This window comes from Alligator sinensis, unplaced genomic scaffold (assembly GCF_000455745.1).
Source record: "Alligator sinensis unplaced genomic scaffold, ASM45574v1 scaffold343_1, whole genome shotgun sequence".
NCBI classification, from domain to species: domain Eukaryota; kingdom Metazoa; phylum Chordata; order Crocodylia; family Alligatoridae; genus Alligator; species Alligator sinensis.
In genome coordinates this window covers 2,234,832-2,250,976 of record NW_005841947.1, presented here as the reverse complement: position 1 = coordinate 2,250,976, position 16,145 = coordinate 2,234,832, and the positions used below count along the sequence as shown (strand labels likewise).

The following is a 16,145-nucleotide window of genomic DNA, read 5'->3' as shown; positions in this document are numbered from 1 at the left end:
GGAAAGAGTCTAAAACTATAGTAAAGGAAATCCGGAGACCTTGGTAGCAGTTACATCTCTGTCATGCATATGGTAAGTCTTTAGTCAAATCAGCATGGCAAAGATATTCAAAAGTTTGTCCAGGTTTTCAGGATATCTCTTCCTGGCACAATGCAGGTCTGTATGTACCTGGGCTAGCTCTGAACAAGATGGCATGTCTGCACAGCCTCATCAGTGTCATGAAAAGATACTTGCTCGGTTCCTGGAACCAGCATAGCTGTATCCACTCAACATTGCACCCACGGTCATTAACCTTGGTGCTAACGGGCTGAGCACCAACCTGATATGACTGCTGCTGCTGGTTCTGGAACTAGGTGGATTGGAGCTAGCTTAGTGATCGGGGTACCCAGCGTGACACTCTTAAAGAGGTCCGATTTTTAAGAGAGTGGAGGCTTGATGTCTGAAATCAGGCCACCTTAAGGTGTTTTGAGTTTAACACAGAACTGGAGTCAGTCAGAATCACTAATCAGCCAGAACCCCTGGCCTTCTTGGACCTCAGTTTCTCCATCTGTGTGAAAGAGAAATACTGAACCTGCAAGGGTGTTTTAGGGACTGAATAGTTAATGTGTGCATAGAGTATGTGGAGGCAGGGGGCAGAGTCCAAAACATTACTAGAAGACTCAGGAAAGTGGCCAAGTGCCCAAGTAAAACACCTGCTTGTCCTTCAAGGAGATGAACAACAGCAGTGGGTGTTTCCCAACAGCTCAGCTTCCCCACCCTACATTTTCAAATCAAGATCTTCTGCTGGCAAGTATTCAGGCTCAGGATGTGGCTACAATTGCCTATTTAGAAGTAAATCTGCAAATACTATTAAAGAAAAGTGCCAAAGAGAGAGAGAGAGAGAAAGAGAGAGAGAAGCAAAAAAGAAATCAAGCTATCATTAAAATTAAATCCCAGAGAGTGATTTGCAAATAACGTTCAAGGAGCCGAAAAAAGGAGTAAAGTAGGCCATTGGGAACCTAGCATGGCAAAATAAATCCAATTAAACATGATTATTATACGCACTGTAAATGAAACATATGCTTGGATGTGAAATTAAAGTCATAGAAGCTGTTTGGAGTTTAAGGATTGGTGGGGTTTTTTAATTTCTTTCAGAAATTTTGTGGGACTTTTAGTGGCAAATATTTCTGTCCAGTGGAGGTGTCATGGTCTGTCCCTTTTAAAATATGTATCTAAATATTTATTTGTATTTGTTCAAGTTCATAGGCAGGCAGGGATTTTTTGCCCATTTTTTCTCCAGTCTATTGCTTCCTGTATGACTTAGTGGCCCATTAAGGTAAATGATACAGCAAAAATTGTAACTGAGCTAAGCCAAGATTTCTGTGCCAAATGTCCTTCTTAACCAAGCAGCCAGGGCCATCCAACACTTTTAATCAACCTTTTAAAATGCTTCCCCTCTGCTTTTGATATTTGTTTCACTGCTTCTTGTTCTGCTGATATTGCCTCAGGGCATATCACAGGGTGTGGACAGACATAACACTTGAACTGTTCCAAGAATGTCACTGATCAAGAACCAGTTCACATTTGTCCCTGGACAGAAGTGTCTGTACATATACTGATAAGGGTTCTAAGTAGAACCATCACCTTTTAGGAATGGCACTGCTGCCAAAAACCCACCAAGGAGTGGTAGAGTATCCAAACCATTGTGTCTCCCAGAAAGGAATGGAGAGGTTGCTAGGCACTGACAGTGCCATGTAAGCCCCCCAGCCCCACCCGCTTGTGGTTTTCAGGGAGCTCCATGCCTTTGCCCCTCCCCCCCCGAGGTCTGTGGGGCTTTTGAACCTGTGCCTTGAAAGCAATGCTCCCAATTTCACTTCTCTGCTAAAAACCCTATACTCCATAGTCATTTGCAGCAAGGGCAGGGTTGCCAACTGTACATAAATTTACAGACAGTCCATAAAAGACACACCTAAAAACACCTGTTATACAATGCTTTCAAAAATGGAGCTGACCTTAAAAAACTAAGAATCCCTGAGCTTACTTGCAGCTCATCAGAATGAGACTAGTGGTATGCCTTGATACGCAGATGGAGCAGAGCAGTGCCACCTTATCTCTGATCAGGAGTGCATCACCCTGCCTCGGACATTCTCTCATCGTTTTATAGCCTGTAGCTCCCTCCCTTGAGCAATGTGCTGCTGCTGCTGCCATGCCCAGTGACCTGCATGTAATACGATTGGGTTGCAGTAATCCTTCTTTGGGATCTGGGCCAGATCAGGGAGATGAGACTAGCAGCAGTGAGGCTGGGGAATGAGGAGGGGCACCACAGTGTGGTAGGGGATACCAGGGTGTGGGGATGAGTGTGGGGTGGGCAAAGTACTCTATAAAACCTTTGCTACAATCAAGTAGGGTTGCCAACCAAGGATTTTTTTTTACTGACAATCTGCACACTTTTTACTGACAGCAAAACTTTTTTTATTATGGTTGGTGTTAAATCTCTAAATATTAACCCAGCCCTTACCCAGGGCCTAGCAGAAGGGTTACATTTACATTATTTAAATGTTTGTCAATAAAAGCATATGTCAGTATAAAAGTTTGGTTGTCTTTAAAAAAATGTTCTTGGATTGGCAACCCTGGGTGAGGAGGAGGCAAGCCACACAGCTCTCCCAGCACCACGCAACCCTTCCACTCTTCTTCCTCACTCCAAAATGAGCTGGTACTATGGAGGACAGGGTCTGTAGCAGGCAAGTTCAATTGACAACATGGCTTTCAAGGAAGGGGTTGAAAAGCTGCAGAGATCTTGGGGGCCCCTGGGAACACAAGCGAAAGGTCAGACGCCCCCTCCCCCCCAGCACCTGGAAGGTGCAAACCTAGTGGGGGTGCAGTGGTATGGTTGTACCTCTATTTCAGATCTGGCCATGGGAGAAGTAGTCCCCAAAACAGGTAAGAATATCTCCCCTCCCTTCCCTTCCATCTTCAGCAGAATGACCCTTCCCATCCCATTTCTCCCTGCCCACCACTGCTGCTGTACCCACTGTCCCAGCTGATCAGGGGCAGGGGAATACTCCAGAGTTGCTGCTGCCCCACTCCACCTGAGGACAGTGGTGGCAGGCAGGTGTCCTCTCCCTGCACTACCTCCCAGGCTGTCAAGGAATACCTAGGGGGCCTGGTAGAGAGAAGGAACCCACCTGCTGCTGTTCCCAGCTGGAGCAGGGCAGGAGTGGTGCTCGAGCCCACTCTGTTCCTGGAGCAGCCAGAGACAGTGGCAGTGGCAGATGGGGAGAAGAATGGAAGGGGAGGTATTGTGCTTTTGTGGAAAGAGGGAAAGGGAGCAGGTGCCAAGAGTGGGGTGGGTGGTATTCTTATCTGATCTGGTGACTTAAAAACAGTCCGAGCTTCTGCTTCCATGATGCAGTCTATCTGCCCTGGGGGCCAGAGGATGCTGGTGGCATATGGACTTGGATCAGAGTCCTGGCTGCATTCCAGAACAGCCCCTTGCCCTGTATGTTTTAGGGCGGGGGGGAGAGAGAGACTGAGGAGTGCAGTTTGGGATGTCTGGAAAGCTAACCAGATACTAGGCACAGGATGCTCTGTGTCCCAATGTAACATTAAGCCTGTTTTGGGGGGGACTAGCTCATAATAATACTTGATTTTCCTGGTGTGCTTTTGAAATGTTCCAGGAAGTTTAAGCCAGTCTTCAGTGGCCTGTATATCTAGACTCCTGGGGTTTTAAATTGTATTTAGAATGTATTAAGTATTACGTCTGTGCACACCCACAGTGACATCACAGTTGCAGCGAGTCTTTGAGAACATATGATGTTGCGTTGCATTCTAAACCAGGAAATACTAAGTGGAGGTTACGGAGGGAAAAGCAGAGTTTAAATAGCCTGGATCTCATCAGCTTGCTGAAATCCCTTGGCAGCTTCTTTAATATGGATGGTCAGCACAGACATTGGTTGTTATCTCAATGTTCAGTCTCCACCTTAAAAGAAATCTCAGACAAAAAGTGACTTTTTCTGACCTGAGCCCTCGAGTTTACGTTGTGAGATTCTGGCCTCAGCTTTGTCACCAACCTCTTGTGTGACCTTAAGCATCTCATTTTCCCCCTTCATCCTTCATCTTCCCTGTCTATCAAGTATAGATGATACTTCCATAACTTGGAGTTTCTGAGGATTAATTCAAAAGAGAGGTGCTTTGGGATGAAAAGTGCTGTGTAAGTTCCAGGTATTGTTATCATTATCTGGCCGCTGTTGAAATTCATTACTTTTAGGCAGGTCAGCAATTTAAAATGGGTCTCTTTAACTTGTATTGGATACGAAACACTTCCCTAGTACATTAGTGAAACCCTACTGCTTTTTATCTCAACTCCTCCAAATGGGGCCTGTGGCCTCCTTCGGAATACCAGGTTCCCTGGAAAAAAATTGGGGCATCCTTATTCTGAGCCAGGGCTTTAAAAATGCCCTTACATATGTTCTGGGCTGATGTGTCATCAGTTGGTGGTAACACTGGCCTGTCAGTGTTCTGATGTTGTGTTATCATGGGATGTCATAACATCTGGCTGTACTGTGGCCGTATATACATTGAGGCCACATAAAGATCGAATAGAGGTACTCTTCCTCTGTATGGATAAGACTAGCAGGACCTCAACTCCAGATATTTCCAGTAGTACCTCTCATGTTTACAGCACTATCTGCACCTTAGACCACTCTTCAATCTCTGACTGCTCTCCAGCTCCCTTGTCCCATCCCTTCCCCCCCAACACCAAGCATCTCAGGCATCATATCTCAAGCTTTTCCTGCAGTGCAGTTCTATGACTCTTCCATGCTTAGCTCTGGCCTGGGGTTACAGCCCTCTGTGCATCAACCGTGATTACTCAGCAGGCCTGTCTGTGTTCTGCACCTGCAAGTCTTCCTTCAGTAGCTTGTGACCAGTGATTCATACAGGTGACCAGACAGTTCTCTCAGACTACATAATTGTTATTTTCGCAGGAGGAACAGAGCATAACAAAAGAGAAAAATGGGTTTAAAACAGCCTGTGGCTTCCCTTAAGCCCTAGCATCTTATTTGCCAGGGAAACAGGCAGGTTGTGTTTCTTCAGATCCCAGCAGAGTCTGCCTCTATATCAGTCTGTTTTCCACAAACATTTCCATAATTATTTTCTTTGAACATAACTCTAGAGAATGAATTTTTTTACAGTGTAATGGCTCAGCCTTGTCAAAACACGTCTCACAGCATTGTCAGGAGCTTCAGAGTAGCACCTTCCAAGCTATCATCTTAGGCACTGCTGCTTAATAACCCCTGCACTGTTAACTAGTGGTTGCATTGCTTACCATGATGCAATATTTTACCTTCCACTCATTTCCCAATACTCCTGCTACTGAACAAAATGGACCCAGGCATAAATATCCCAATTACCCATTGCAGTTATCTTGTAACTGGGTTACATCAGAGCTCAGAAATTATTACAGATCAGCCTCACATCCTTCATACCATCTCTCTCTGACAACTATATCAGAGCTTGCCATGTGTCTGAGTGAGTGACACTGTTCTGAATTGCCAACCTTAACAGATAAAGGAATTCATGTGAAGAAAACAACTGATAGGGCCTTTTCAGACAAAGTCCAGTTCTGCTCATCAGGAGAAAAAAGATAAAAATAGTGACTGGGTGAATGGTCTATGGGTGGGGGTGGAAGTGGGGTAGTTCTGTCTTTCCACCAAACACTTACTGATTGGAGAATGACCCTGGATGTACTGTAGACTGTAGCTAGTCTCCTCCTAGCTGTAGTTCTCATAGTTTGTATTGTTACTAATGCCTTGATCACAAGGGTGGGAAGGAAGAAAGAGCTGTTCATTTGGATCTGATGACCAGAGGGTGGAGCTTCCTCAGAGGCCCAGAGAATAGCCTTCTCTTTAATGGCCTCCAATTCTTCTGCCCACTCCCAACCATGGATTAAGATCCCATCTGTAAATCACAGTCTTCCTCTGCTAATAATGTGGTCACCTCCTCTATCCTAGGACCCTGTCCTGGTTTCTCCAACACATGGATGGGCCTAAGTACCAAAGCAGTTCCAATGAGTGGCCACCTCTTCAGTGCAGGATGACCTTGTATTGGAAAAAAGCCGAATGTCCGGTTTGTTTTAAATGGGGTGTATCTAAAGGAAAGAATCATGAGGAAATAGGGTACAAATTCAAAAGGGATAACATAATACAGGGATGTCCCATTGAGCAATAATAACTACCTATCTTTGACCAGCCTGTCAAAATCAGGCAGCAGAAAAGGATTTTTAACTCCCTTACGGCTTGTAAATGAGTCAAGTCCTGCAATGCCTTCCCTACTGACTTAAGGAACAGTGTGGCAGGCCTAACAAGATTTTAGGGTCAAATCCTGTTCACCTTGGGCCTGAATTTGACCAGAATTTGTCCCCAAACAGTATGGAAATGCTCCATAGAACCAGCACAGCCCACAGCCTGTCCATGCTGAAGCAAGACTCTTTTAAAATAACCCAGCTATGTTTGAGAGCTGTCCCTCAACACTTCATTAGAGTTAGAACTCGCTTCCCTAGCAAGCCACAGCAGACAGAACAGTGCAAACTGAAAACATTCACTGATTTTAAACCATGTAAATCCTTTGATATGATTGGGAACCCCAGAGCCCAAACTGGTCCAAAGAGTCCAGCCCTGTCCTACCCCTTTTGCTGACACAGAAGTGGAATAATTAAAAGCACTAATCTGACTGAGGTGCCATATTTGGACCCATACCCAGATCAAACCTTTCCCCCAAATTCAAGGGAGTCTGTTTGGATCCACCTTTCAGGTTGCAGTTATCACTGTGTAATGATATCCACATTGTATGGTCAGAGTGCACCTCCACCACTTAAACTGGATGGCTGGCTGGAATCAGACGTCAGCATCTCAGGGCAAGCTCAGTCTTAAAATTGGTCACCCTCTAGAGAAAGGAAGACCTGAGAACTCCAGAGGCTTCTGGCAAATATTAATGAGCCAGATTTTCACCAGAGCTCTTAGCATTTGGCAGCTAAAGCACCAGTCTGAATGCAGCAACACATACTTGTGTTGGATGTGACCTTGCACTGGAGACACTCAGTATGGATTAAGCAAGTCCAGGTGCTCAGATGTTGATGGCAGTTGCTCAGCAATGACCTAACCCTGGATGTCTACTTGTGTGACACAGGTCACAGAGCTCATTTGATAGTCTGGTTGACAGAATAGAAAGGAGAAGAGTTGTTTAAAGCACCAGCGTGGATGTAGGGATCCTATTCCTGGCTCTTCCTTAGGATTTTGCATTAATTCACTGCCCCATCTCAAAACTTAGAGATGTTCTAACTCTAATGAAGTGTTGAGGGAAGGCTCTCAAACATAGCTGGGTTATTTTAAAAGAGTCTTGCTTCAGCATGGACAGGCTGTGGGCTGTGTCCTCTACCCCCTTCCCTCCAGTATGCCCATCAGCCAAAAAAACCCACCAAAACCAAAATAAAACAAAAAAGATAATACCAGACTAAAAAGGAGTTGCAAGACTTAATTAATTTTGGTTTAGAAACAGTGCCTTGGATCAGGGAGGAATGGAGAAGGGCCAATTATTATTTTTATTATTCCAGCAGCTAATATTGGCTGGGTTTCTGGACAGCGATGGATGGCTTGCATTTGCCAAGATTGCATTAAAAAATCTTCTTCCCCATAAAAAAGAAAAAAAAAAAATAGTTTCCTAAAAAAAGCTCTACCCACCCAGAGAGAAATGGTTTTATTGCTTGATCTGTTTCTGTACTTTTTGTTCATTAATTTTAATTTAGATTGACTTATTCCAAAATGAGCCCTAGATCGCATATATTTGCATAACCTTCCCCAGCTTCAGTCCTGCGATGAATCCAATGAGCTGAGTGAGAGATGAGAGGCAGGTGAAAGCTTGGACTGCAGAGCTTAGGGAAATGCTTCTCAATAAGCTCTTTGTCCTTGCAATGGGATAGCAAAGCAGCCCATTTTTAGCTACAGCTACAGCAGAACTGACCAAGACCCAGTACCCAAAGGACGGGTTCAGGTCAGACTATTGGGAGAGGACAAAAATAACTATATTAAATGGATTAGAAATGACCCCACCTTGGAGTGACTGTGCTGAGAAATCAGTTGCCAGGCATGGTGGTTGGTAGCACAGTCCCTGCTGTAGTATAGACAGGTTCATTGTTAAACTGAAGCTCAGGCAGAACCTCACTAGCCAGACCCAAACAATGCAAAATTTGACCCAGTGTTTGGAGGAAATGCTGCATACCCAGCAATGCAACATGCAGCTTCACACCATCCAGCCCATCCTAAAACTGCCAGTTGAGTATGCAGGGAATAATAACAAGCCTTTGAATCACCCTTCCCCCTTGGTTCTTTAGTTGGAGAGGGGAGTGATGGCCCTGAGGGAGAAATATTAATTTTCTATCAAGTGCACTGTAAATACACATAAAGCCTCTACCCCCTCCCTTCCTCCTCCCTCCCTCCTTCCTTGTTCAGTCATCTTCCCAGCAGTGACTATTAAAAGCACTACTAAAACCAAAGGAGAGGCGGAGGAAGGGAGTGAAAAGGCATCGTTCCTTGTTTTAATCCTTGAATATGAAGAGGGAAAAAAAGATTCACCCAAGAGAGCAGCTGAAGAGCAACTTCTCCCCTTCCTCCCCCATTTCCACTGTGAACCACCAAGGAATTTGGCTAACAAATTGGCCTCCCATCTGGTTATTGTCCCAAGTGAGCAGTCTCTCCATTCACTAACCCATGACGGTACGTCAGTTTGGGAAGCGTCGGGTTTATCTTCCAGACTCAGGCGCTGTGCTGGGCCCGTTTGTGAACTGGTTGCCATTCAGTGCCTGCTCTGCTGTTGATAAAGCACATTACACATGGCTGGGTTCGCATGATTAATACAGCTGTCTAAGCGCTCTCTCTAAAAAACAAAAACAACCAGTGGAGAAGGGGGGTGGGGGGGTGCAAGAAAAGTGTCTTCAGACAAATCAGGCCTGAGGGAAAAGCAGAGGCACACTTTCCTGGTGGACACAGCGGCCTAGGCCTGCAGGGAGGGTGGGCAACAGAAAGGATGGGATCATTGTGGAGGAGAACAAAGGGGAATTGTACTTATTCCACATGCACACACGCCCCTCTGGACTGCAGGGCATCAGTTCATTGGGATAGCAGGGTAGAGGGGGTCAAGCAGGCAGGAATCTGACTGTGTAGAGGATGTGGCATAAGCAGGGCAGCTTTACCAAGTCCCAACTAGGCATCTTCTTCAATAGGTATCAGAGGAATTTGTGGGCCTGTGATTGTGGTGCAGTGGCTGATTTGGTGGTCTCCCAAGGGCAAGGTCCTGGGTTTAAGACCCTGGCCTGGCTCAGCTTTGTTCCCCTTCCTAGACAGCAGAGGCTGTTATGGAGGTTATGACAGGGATAGATCACTCTAATATTTAATACCCTATTCATACGCTCTCCCTCTAAAGCAGTCATGCCACGTAGGTTCTGGTGATCTAGCATGCAGGTCCATGTTATCAGACACATGGGGCTTCCCACAGGTCCTGAATTTTGGTAGCAAGGGAGCACCAATTTTTCAGACCTGTAGGAAGCCCCTGAACCAGATGATGCAGCCCCAGAGGCCAGATTTGACTCATGGGTCGGGGGTTGAGCAGCCATACTCTAAAGCACCACTCCTGTCACTGTTTGAGACAGGATACTGGGCTAGGTGCACCTTTGGCCTGATCCAGTATGTCACTGCTTATGTTCTTATGACTTGACCCGCCTTTGTCAACTCTTATTACACCTCCAGGGTACACCTACTCATACACATCAGGATGCAGATGCAGGCTTGTTTACACCGCACCTTAGACTCAATACTCCCATGCCCAGGAGCACCTAAAGGGTGTGCAGAAATGGTTTTGTACCAGCTTTTCACTCCACCCCACAGCTGCCAGCATAGGAACAGTTCAACTTGCTCCCTCCACCCTGCAGCCCCCTCCATCCTCCACACCCTTCCCCTGCATAATTTAGAGGAGCTTCAAGGTTACTTTGAGTTGCAGTGTGTTGTAATAGCATTAGAGGGTCTTTTCCCCTTCCCTCAGCCTACTCTAACCCCTTTTCCCACCATCCCCATAGATACATTATCTGGGGATTGGGCTGGGGGGTAGTAGGAAGCACCAGAGCTGGCATAACTTCACTTAAGCATTCCCTGATGCAGAGACTGTTTAGAATGGCATTAAAAGCAATGTTTCTTTAACTCTTTCTAAAAGCAGGAAATAGTCCCACAATCGCCCTCAACTCCCATGACAGAAATTGGGAAAAAGATGTGTGTGGAATCTAGATGCCAACTTTCACAAATTCATGTGCACATGAATGTAGTTATCCTGACATCTGTACACACACCTACTCTATTCAACCATAGAAACATACACACGTGCGTGTGCGTGCACACCTCTGATCTCACAACAGCAAAAGCAGGTGCCTACAAGAGTACAGACACACACTATGCACATGTGTGTACAGACACAAACCCTTTGACTTGCCATCTCCAGCATGAATACTGCTGCTTACACACAGAGACATGGAGATGCCAACACAGCTTTGCTCACAGAAGAGTTGCCATGAGCTCTGTGGTGATCAGACCCCAGAGCAGAGTGCAAACGCATCATTCACAAGGGCAAGCAAAAGAGAACAGAAATGCTGTGGGGCAGGCCATCTCTTTGTGTAACTCCATCTGTCTCTCCTTTCCTTATCCCTTGCCTTCCTACCTCTCTGCTCCATCAGCCTTCCTGTCTCCTCCTAGCTCCCTTCACAGCTGTTTCTTTCAGCCCCCTCATTACTGTCCTGTCTTCCTCCACCCTCTTCCTGTCACTTCCTTTTGAGCTTTCTCTGAGCTCTTCCCATCGGTGAGACTCCCCTGTCTCCTGTTTCTCTGTCAGTCTCATGCTGTTCCCCTTTTCCCTAAATCTTCCTTTAATCCCCACATTGCTCCTCTATCTCCCTCTGCTATTGCTCGTGCCTTCATTCTGTTCCATAATCATGCCCTCCTCGCTGTCCCTCATTCTATCTCCAGCACCCCCATTCATATTCATGCCAACCTGTTACACCACCCCCATGCTTAGTGCCTAGCAAAGCCTGTATTCACTGCCACTCTTGGGGGTGAGGAGCAAAGACAGACATCCTCAGAGCTGTGGGAAATGTAAATTTCAGACTGGGCCACTGAGCGTCCAATTGGTATACATTCAGGAGTGTAACACGGGGTGAACAAGCAGGGCGTGTGCCCCAGATGCTGACTAATGGGAAGGGGTGCCAAGATGGGGTGGCACCTCATCCATGGGCTTTTGCTTGCCTCACCACATGCCTGCTGCTTGCCTCTGTGACACTCATTGCTGTTGCAGGCAATGGGTGTCGTGGAGTGCAAGGCATTCTAGAAATCAGTTTTGTAGAGCAGGAGTGGAGTTCACTTGCTGCTGGGGCGAAAACTGATCTCATTTTCACCATTGAATTCAGCATTTTCTTTTGCACTCTGGACATAACCAGAGTGCAAAAGAAAATGTGCCATTTTGGTGGTAAAACAATGGGGTAAAAGTTTCTCCTGGCAGCAGCAAATTCCACTGCTCTTCTAATGAACTGTGATTCCCAGAACACTTTGCACTGTGTGAGACTACCTGACAGCTTGCTGCTGTTTCTACACCTGCAAGTAAGAAGGTAGGCAGAGCAAAGGTGGGGAAATGATGAGAGATGACTGCCCTGGGTACATTTTTTCCGCTCTATGCCTCTGCAAACATTGTTCATCGCCAGTGCAATGCAGAGCAGGTGACTGAGGGCTTTGCTATCCCAGGCTGTTTAGTGAACATTGAGGAGCTAGGTTGTGTGTCATCGTCACGTAACTGCTGCTGGTGAGATGGAGCATGCTGCCACACACATGCACAGTCAGAATGAGAGATGAGCTGGGATGCCAGGGGAGGAAGAGAGGTTATTCTTTCCAAGAGGTTCAATGAGGCGAGACCTCATGTTCTTAGCCATGAATAGTGCCATGGGAATGACCTGTATGATATATTCCCTGACTGCTTAACTTCTGGTAGGGGATTCTTATATGAAGAATTTTAATGTGAGGGGAGGTCTCAGTAAGTCATCTGGGATGCACCATGCATCAGACTTTGGAAACCATAACTGTTAGGTGCTAGCAGAATGGCAGCAGCAAGGGACAGATGGGATTTCTCAGTGGTGGTAAAATTCCAGAAATTCCCCCAACTTTACAGAAAAAATAAACCAAGAACAAGAGACAGTGATTGAAACAAATCTGTTGAGCTCAGAGAGACAGTTTTGCTGTTCCTCAAAGACTTAAGATTGCAGTTCACTTTTACAGCAGCAATGACAGTGGGGTATCATTAGGGTAGATGGGGCAAGAAGCCATCTCTAGAACACAATAACTTTCACTAAAAGATACTGAATGTCCTTTTTGTGACATACCACAAACCTTCTCTAGGAGGATGGATGGACAGATGCATTAGGAAGGATGGATGAGTTCCAGTTCACCATGAATTGTGAACACTATGGGAAAACTCTAAAATGGTGGAAGAGATGGGCCTCATCTTGAACAACACAGATAAGTGGGGCATTGGAATAACCTACGGAAATTCTGGGCTCTCCATCACTGGAAGTATTTAAGAAGAGGTTGGACAGTGGTTGGGTATGGCCTAGGTGTAGCTATGTTCTGTTATGAATATTTTTCATGCTTCTGGGCTTTGCTGGTTGCTGCATGGGGCTGGGAGGAAAATCCCGTCTCCACCTGCTGATACGTGTCAGGGCTGTTTTTAAGCCTTCCTTGGAACCACGGCGTCTTGGCTGCAACCGAGGCTTGGGATTTTGACTAGGGTGTGCCAATGTTTTTCTTAGGACTTAAATCAGAGGTTCCTGGCTAGAGGGTCTTACTCCTTGCTCAGGGTAAGACTAATCACCATGTTTGGGGTCGGGAAGGAATTTTACCCCACGGTCAGATTGGTATGGGCTGTAGAGATTTTTGCCTTCCTCTGTAGTGGGGGGCATGGTCCTCTGCCCAGGATCTCTTGAGCATTCTATATATATAAAGGGCTTAGTCCATCTGTCTGTGTCTGTCTGTCTGTAATGCTCTTGGGAGTGTTGCTCCCAGTGGTACGTGGCTCCAGCCAGCGCTGCATCAAGAATGCCCATCAAGAATGATGCGCGGGGTGGGCAGGGACAGAGCTGCTGGCTGCCAGAACAGGGGAGAAGTGGCACAGGGCCAGAGCAGGGGAGGAAGGGTGGTATGGGGCTGGACATGGGGGAAGGGGGTTTGGCATGGGACCAGACATAGAGAGGGGGATAGGGTGGGATGCACAGCTGGATGCAGAGCAGTGGCAGCGCGTGGCAGTGGGTGGTGGTGGTGGTGGTGGTTGCCACCTGCAAGCTACCCCCCCTGCTCCTGGGAGGTGGTGGGTGTTACCAAATTTGCCCATTACTTTGGGGTGTGCTCATTTATTAGGGATAGTTTCTAGGGTCTTGGTGATTCTGTCAATGTGCTGCTTGTGTTACTATACGGAGCTGTATTTCTCCCTTCTGCAAGCCCTCACCCCCAGTGGAGCTATCTTGCAGGACTCAATCTCAATGGGACTGGGTTCCTCCAGTCACCAAATCAGTCATACACACAAACACACACAAATTAACGTGACATGCCTGACCTGGCCGGGCTAATCAGCATGGACAGGCTGACACCCTCATATGCCAAGAATCAGTTCATAAGAGCGACAATAAAATACAGTCAGACACAAGCACACAGGTAAACAGAATCCCTCTGAATCCGGCTGGGTGTCCAGCTGACACCCTCATGGGCCAGCATTCAGTTCATAAGGGCACGTCTGAGTCAAACTGGGTCAATCAGCCTGTACAAGCTGATCCCCTTATGTGTTTCAAACTCAGCACATCCCAATCTTTGGCCTCTTGATGAGCAGACCCCACAATAATTTGGGCTTCACAGGGATCTTTAGCATAGGTAAAAGAAGCGTTGCTGCAGAGCACGGGAGGAAAGAGAAGCAGAGAAGGAAAAATATGTCCAATTACTACCAGTTTGACTATAAAAGTTATTTATTGCTAAGCATATGAAATATATAATAGTACTAGTAGTAATAGACATGCAAAAGAAAAACAAACACCAACAATGACAATACTACCCTGGTTTCACTAAGTATTTGGGGAAACTTAGCTCAAGCTTAACTGATACAGTTCAGGTTCAGAAGTTTATGCCTAGAAAGAAGACAGAGAACGCTGGGATCTCACCTAGTCCACGGTACTCAGGCTGCAAAGCTGACAGGCACAGTCTGTAGCACAGTCCTTGAAGGGAGAGATGATCTGTTCTTCCAGCGTCCCAAGAACGACAGGGGATGGTGTCAGCACAGGGGTTTTCTTCTTCTCCTTCTTTCCTCCTGCTTCTACTTCTTTTCCTTCCTTTTCCTCTTCCTGTTCTCCCTCTTCTTCTAGCAGCACACACACTTACAGATTTTTATACCCTCAGTTCAGCTGCTCCGTAGCACCCTCAGTAGTGTAAATCATTGTCTTTTCTATTGACAAGGGGTTATCTGGTTTGGACCATCTCAGGAAACTGATTGATAATCAGGAAACACTTAAGATTAGGGAGTAACCCAAATACTTGGGAGCCAGCTTGAAATTCCTATGGGTGGCAGATATACTGATGGGATATCTCATGGTTTCTTCAGGAACAATAGATAGCTTGCAGCATCAGGATTTTGGATTTTTACTTGTTGTGCACAAGCCTCAGCTTAGCATGACTTTTCCAGATCTTACTATAGTCTTTTAACAGACTTAAGACAATTATTGGGGTGCTCATAACCTTTTGTGGAGAGGACTCCCACCAGTCGTCTCGGGAAAGATATGACAACACCTATAATTAGGGCTCCAGCAGGCTGGATGCTGTGATGAACCCTTAACCATTGTTCAAATGTTGCCCATACCCCCTCTGACTCGGTCTCTTGCCTCAGCATTCCCTAACCCGGCAACCGAGTTTTAGTCAATCAAGTTTAAATAGGCCTCCCATAGTGGGACCAGGGAATGTACGGTCCGAGATGCCTATTAAACTTAGAGCTGTGTGTGTGTGTCTGGGGGGGGAAAAGTCCTTAGCAAATCCAGATTAGAACTGGTCTGATAAATGCTGAGCTGGGTGTGTGTGAACATGGGTTGATTAACATTGGAAGCACAGATTCCCCATCATGCAGCGCTCTCCTGCTTCTCTGGTCCCAGAATTCACTGCAGTCTCTGCTTCAGGCTTTCTGTTTTCCATTTCGGATGTAAATGAGACCTAGGGCAGTTGATTCACTCTTGTCACCCTTATCTGGTGAGGGTCTTAGGTGCGTCTCTCACTGCATCTTAATCAGTTTCATTTAGGTAGAGGAGGGAAGGGAGGGGTGAGTCCTTTGTGAGTCAGACAGACTGTATCCTGTGCCCCGATTGCCCAAGAATACAGAGCTGAGACGTAACATGGGTGGCAGTGCTCCATCTCACCACCCGCCCCGGTCATTCTTGATGGGCAGTTCGCTAGTATCTTGATAACCAGGGATTGGGTTTTTCAGTTTGCCATGGAAAAACACAGGAAAATATGGGTTTTCCCCTTTTAAGGAGAAGAGTGCAGATTTTCTTCTTTCAAGGGGAAAAAAGTGGGAATCAATGGGTTTCCCGTTGCAGGCTGGCAGAGTTCCAACCTGCAAGAGGCTGCTTGGGGCTGGAGGGAAGCAGGAGGAGGGTAATCAGAGGCAGGGGGCTCCACATGCACACCAGGCAGCCAGAGCCGTCCCTTGGGAGGCGCCAATTGGGGCGACCGCCCTGGGCCCCGCACTTCGGGGGGCCCTGTGGACAGTGCTGTACAGGCCCCACCATCTCTGTGCTCTGGCTGCTCGCCATCCCTCCCCCCGCCCTGCACTCTGGTCACTTGCCGCCCCCTCCGTGCACAGGCCTTGCACAGCCTGATATGCCCTGGGCCCCGCACACCCCTAGGGTCGGCTCTGCAGGCGGCAGTGGAGAACAGCTCCCACAGCTCCTGCCAGGTAAGTCTATGGGGAGGGGCAGATTGAGGCCCACATGGTGGGGAAGGGAGTAAGGCAGGGCTGGGGGCTGGGGCGCTGCCCCGCTCGGGTGGTGGATAGGGCCCGCG

The 16,145-nt window shown here is 46.9% G+C and overlaps 1 protein-coding gene across 2 annotated transcripts in view; it reads left to right on the top strand.

The window, feature by feature from the left end:
• Window positions 1-16,145, top strand: part of LSAMP (limbic system associated membrane protein) — a 450,506-nt gene that overhangs the window by 403,457 nt on the left and 30,904 nt on the right. The window lies entirely within an intron of this gene.